Here is a 6000-nt window from a genome sequence, read left to right as displayed (position 1 = left end):
GAGTTCTCCCTTTTGGAAGAGAACAAGATTTAGGCAATTCTTCACCTTCTTGGAGGGATTTTTCGGTGATCTAAGGGAAGATCTTCAACGAATCAACTCTGAGAATGAGGATTGGATCCGAAGACTTTTCTTCATTGTAGATAAGCTTTTCTTCCCTTTCTCTTCTTGGATTTTGGGATCAAGATGCTTATGATCTTCTTGTCTTTGGATTTCTTTTCTTGTTCTATGGATTATATCTCCTTGTTCTAGGATGGAGAGAGTATTTGTAATATGATTTGATGTAAACTCTTGTGGATTTGCCAATTGCCTATTTATATGATTTTGCACTACAAGAAAATTGGGATTTTACAACACTTAAAAGACAATGCTTTTTTTTAAAAAGCATTGTCTTTTTCTTTTTAACAACGCTTTTAGTGAAAAACGTTGTCTATTTCTTTATTTTCTTACTAATAGACAACGTTTTTTAAAAATCATTGTCTATTAGTGATTTTTATGGGTCAAACACAACGCTTTTTGAAAAGCGTTGTCTATTAGTATTGTTTTAGTGTCTACAACAACGATTTTTAAAAAGCGTTGTCTATTGTTAAACCCTCATCTAAATCTGGGATAATACAAACCGTTGGATCAAGTACCCTTAGGTTTCACTCTCACAACTCCTCATCTCATGCTTATCCTCCCGAACCCCTCTCACAACTCCTCATCTCATGCCTATCTTCCCGAACCCCTCTCACGCCCACTCCTTCCAACTCCTCCTCTCACGTCCTCTCCATCCAACTCCTCTCCAGTAAACCCCTCTTCGGCGAACTCCTCTCCACGAACCTCCTCTCCTTTGAAGTCCTTCACCTCTTCGTCAAATAGCAAATGCCCTAATCACTCCGCTCTTGGATCGCCGCCTCCGCACTAGATCTACTTGCTGGTGGTTTCCTATGCAGAAATGGTAGGGTTTACGGTTAATTCGACAAGGTTTTGTTTCCTCTGTTGATTCTTTTGTTTCTTATTTTTTTCCCTGCGATTTTTACCATAGATTAGATTATTAGTGAATAGAAAAAAAAGGGTTGAGACGACAGCTTAGGAAATTTATTAGATCATTGGAAATGTATTGATCGAGACAGTCAATTGACTTCAAATGTTCCAGATATGTCGTTTGTGTGTGTAATGCTTCTGTCTAGGGCTTTCTATAACTGAACTACTTAGTTTAATATGTTTAGATCAGTTGTTTGTTGATATCTGCTAATTACTCAAATTTACTTGCAACCGATTTGTAACTAGGCACCAGTTCATTCAAACATCTGATTTTCATGTTTTTGTGACATATCTCATGCATTTGATGATCATTTTATGGTACAAAGTAATTGTTGATATTGCATTGAAAGTCTGTACTTATTTTTCTTGTGTTTGGTATTGTGTGCCTATCATCCTTGACATCAGATCATCCTTAGAGGACATTTCTAATAGCCCTCATTTTTTATGATCTCTTGACATAGTGATGCCTAACTGTTTGAGATAACAAGTAGGTGGCCCTTATTTACTCTATTGTAGTTACAGTTAAGTAAGCAAAAAACTGTATATATAACTCATCCTTTTCTTGTTTTTCATACTCATTTTTTCAATTTCTCTGGAATTGTATATCTCAGCTACCTTTACGAAGATTGAGAAAAATGACTGATCTGATTAACTTACAGTATTTAGTTATTCTATAAATAATTTGGATTTTCTACTTTTCTAGTCTGACACCATTTTCTATTGTTTGTATAATAATTGCTAGTTATTCTGATTGTGAATTTATCATTTTGGATGAAGTCTCATCATGGTGCTGTTTCTCCAAAATTTAAAAAGAAACAAGCTAGATCATCACAGAAGTTAACTACCAAACTCCACAGTTGAAACTCAACAAGATGCCAAACAATGTGGTTATTATGTGATGCGATTTATGAGACAAATTGTTGAAGAAGTTGAAATTATCGAGAGAGATTCACTATGATCTGTAGTAATGTTTTCTTGCTTATGTCTCAAATTATTTGAAATAAACTATTTAAAATTTGCAAAGTCAATGTTGATTTTTTTTTTCATTAATGTTCACAGTTTACAGAAGCGGAGTATTCTCGAGAAGAAATTGATGAGGTGCGATCGGAGTTGACAGAATATATACAAGATCATATTTATGAGTAGATGCGTTCAAGTTTATGTAAGTTCATTAACTTGTTTTAGTTAAAGTTTATGTAAGTTCATTACCTTCTTGATGGCCCAAAAACATCAGATGAGTTTAGGAATATGAATTTGGGATTGTCATACCTTTTCAGGTCAAACAAAATATGACTGACAGAACTCATCAACTTCTAGATGCTCGATCAAAGGGCAGGTAATATCCAAGAGTCGGCTTCAATATCTTGTAGAAAATACCATGTTTACTGGTTCAAAAATGGTTTTTTGCTACCTTCATGTTGACATGTTGAATTTTTAAATCCTTTCTTTGCACTCTAGAATCAAAGCCATATTTTATATGTATAGTTTAGTACACCGGAAAACTACATTTGCTACTGGAAAATTTCAAGTCAAATTGTGTTTGATAAAGTTACAAGTACTACAAACCAAAGAAATCAGAACATATGCTGATTTTGACTTTAGTTCATGTGTAAGAACTCAAATGAAATATATGTTGTTCTTTTTGCACTGCATCTCTAATTATGTATTTAGGTCTCACAGTGGTTTCCCTAGCATCTCCAATTATGCTATTCTTTTTGCTATATTTCCATGGCGGAAACAAAGTAGCACATGTATTTTTCGTTTGCTCTATTCCCCGTTATTTTATGCTTAATTCTTTTTCTCTTAAAAATTATTGTATGGTGTGAACTGTGACCTTTATTTTAAGCTATTACCACCAAAAATTTCTTTTGCATAATAGTGATGGTATTGTTTTCTATGACAGATACTGAATGGTAGGTGTTTTGTCCCAGTCTCAAGCCGTCAATCCATTTTGATCAATATATCTAGTAGAAGTAAGCATGCAGATCGTTGTCTTTGAGACCGGCTAGCTATTTTGTGCTTTTTTTGTTTTAAATTTGAATGTCACTAACTACTTTGAAACAGAAATATTTAGTCTTTGTGTATAGTTGAATTCTCCTGTAAATACTAATACTTTGTAGTTGAATTCTATTGTTTGGTACAAGTTTGAAATCATTAGCTGAGCTAATTAATGCTATTTTATATGTCAAATTCGAATATGGACATGGTAAAAGAAAATTAATAGTTTTGTAAATATAAAAAAATGATTTTGTAAATAGATTTTTTTATTTTTTTAAAAAAAAGACAACGCTTTTAAAGCGTTGCACAAGTGTTATCTTTGCCAAAAATAACAACGCTTTTAAAGCGTTGCAATAATGATGTTTTTGCAAAAAATACACAACGCTTTTAAAGCGTTACAAAAGTGTTGTCTTTGCTACAAACGACAACGCTTTTAAAGCGTTGTCTTTGAGCAAACTTTTAACAACAGTGCTTTTAACAACGCTTTTTCAGCCACATAGACAACGCTTTTAAAGCGTTGTCTATTAGCTTTTTTCTTGTAGTGTTGTCTTGTTTGTATCCATTTAATCTTGTGTGGATTGTTGTGATTGGACTTAATTACCATACTTGATTGAATGTTTGAGTATCTTGTGAATCTTGTAGAGGTAATTCCTCATTCGATTATCCGAGGGATATACGTGACAAATAAGCCCGTGTAAGGACGCTTGAGGGATAATCTTGAAGGTGAAATAAGGTCATTCAAGGAGGTAGGATAGATTGTATGCATTAATCTTTTATATCTTGATATGGGTTGAAGTAATGAATTTCTATGCTGATTATTTGAGGGACGCATATGACAGGCAAGCCCGTGTAAGGACATCATAGGAATCATTCCTAATTGATCACATTTAGATATAGATTTTAGTCCTAAGCCTGTTGTCTATTGCAAGAGAGAATCGACAACCTTATACAAATGATGGACAATTGAGGAATAAGATTTTGTAGATCATTTACATTGAATAACATTACAAAGAAACCAAAACTCCTAGAACATCCTTTTATCATAACCCTTATTCCTATTTCTAGGCTTTTACTTCTATGCTTTACTTTTCATAGTTGCACTTAGTTTTTTAAATCAATTGATTAGTTATTTAGCTAATTCATGTTGAGATATCTTTAGTGGTTATAACCAGTCCCTGTGGATATGATATCTTTCTTTATTACTGACGACATATCTGTACACTTGCGGATCGTTAACAAGTTTTTGGCGTCGTTGCCGGGAACTGCGTCTATAGCATTAGAGATTATCAATTAAGTTAGACTAAACATAACTTTTCTTTTCATTAGCATAGTTGTAACTAATCTTTAGAATTCTGTTTTCATAATTTTTGCATATTTTTCTACATCTTGATAATTTTTTTTGTTGCAATTCTAATTCTAATTCTAATTCTAATTCTAATTCTAATTCTGCATTCTTGATTTCTAGCATTCTAGTCTAGCTTTTCTCTGTTTTTCTTTTGATTTAAATTTTTCTCTACTTTTCTTTTGTAAATATATCTTGCAATCTTGTTCTTGTGTATGCGAAGATCTAACTTTGCAGGAGAACTTCTTCCTCTAGACCCCAAAATAGACAGGACATTTCACAGAAGAAGAACTTCACAAAGACATCAAGAAGAACAAGAACATTCTAGCATGACAAATAGACCATTAAAGGATTATGCAGCACCTTATGCTAGAGGGTTTCGATCTAGCATTTCAAGACCTTTTATTGAAGCAAATAATTTTGAGATCAAACCGGCTATTATTTCTATGGTGCAGCAGAATCAGTTTGGTGGAGGACCACATGAGGACCCAAATCAACACTTGGAGTTCTTTTATGAGATATGTGGTACAATGAAAATGAATGGTGTTCCTTCTGAAGTAGTGCGTTTATTATTATTTGGGTTTTCTTTAAGAGACAGAGCTAAGCAATGGTTAACCTCTTTATCTCCAAATAGCATCACCACATGGGAACAATGCGAGCAACAATTTCTGGATAAATTCTATCCACCTAGTAAAATGGCTCATATGAGGAATCTTATTGCAAGTTTCAAACAAGCTAGCTCATAATCTTTATTTGAAGCTTGGGATAGATATAATAATATGCTCAGACAATGCCCACATCATGGCTTGGAGAAGTGGCTAGTGTTACACACATTCTATAATGGCATTAATTATCATACTAAGGTGTCCTTAGATTCAGCTGCTGGAGGGGCACTCATGAATAAAAGCCTAGATGAAGCTGAGGAAATAATTGAAAGTGTAGCACAAAGTCATCATCAATGGGAAAATGAGAGAAGTGGTGGTTATTCTTGTGTAAACCCAACAAAAGCGTCAAAAAAGTTTGATGTTGATGCAGTTACTTTAATGGCTGCAAAATTGGATGCTCTTACAAAGAAATTAGAAAGCATGAGAGCTAATTCAAATACGGTCAATGCCATTGTATCTACTTGTGAAGTATGTGAAAGTTCTGATCACTCTAGTGACTCATGTCCTTTGGGAGCTATCTCTGCACAAATCAATCAATTGGAGCAATGTGATGCAATCATGGGTTTTAATCAGAGACAGAACAACCCGTACTCAAATACATACAACCCTGGGTGGAAAAGTCATCCTAATTTTCTTATAGAAATAATCAAGAGCAAGGACCATCTATGGGGGCAAGACCTAATTTTCAGTCTGGGCAGCAGAATTTTCAATAACAACAATCTTTTCAAGGCTTTCCAATGTCTAAAATTGAAAAGATGTTTGAATAAATTATCTCAAATCAGAATGAAATAAAGCAAGATATTTTGAAGCTTACTCAGAGAATGGATAATTTTGAAAAACATCAAAAGATTCAGAATATCCAGATTGCTCAGTTAGCTTCTTCATCTTCTAGAGCACCAGGACAACTTCCTGGAAAACCTGATGTTAATCCTATGGAGCACTACAATCAAATTGAACTTAGGAGCGGATGGA

This window comes from Zingiber officinale, chromosome 9B (assembly GCF_018446385.1).
Source record: "Zingiber officinale cultivar Zhangliang chromosome 9B, Zo_v1.1, whole genome shotgun sequence".
In the NCBI taxonomy this organism is placed as follows: domain Eukaryota; kingdom Viridiplantae; phylum Streptophyta; class Magnoliopsida; order Zingiberales; family Zingiberaceae; genus Zingiber; species Zingiber officinale.
Note: the sequence above shows the minus strand (reverse complement) of the source record.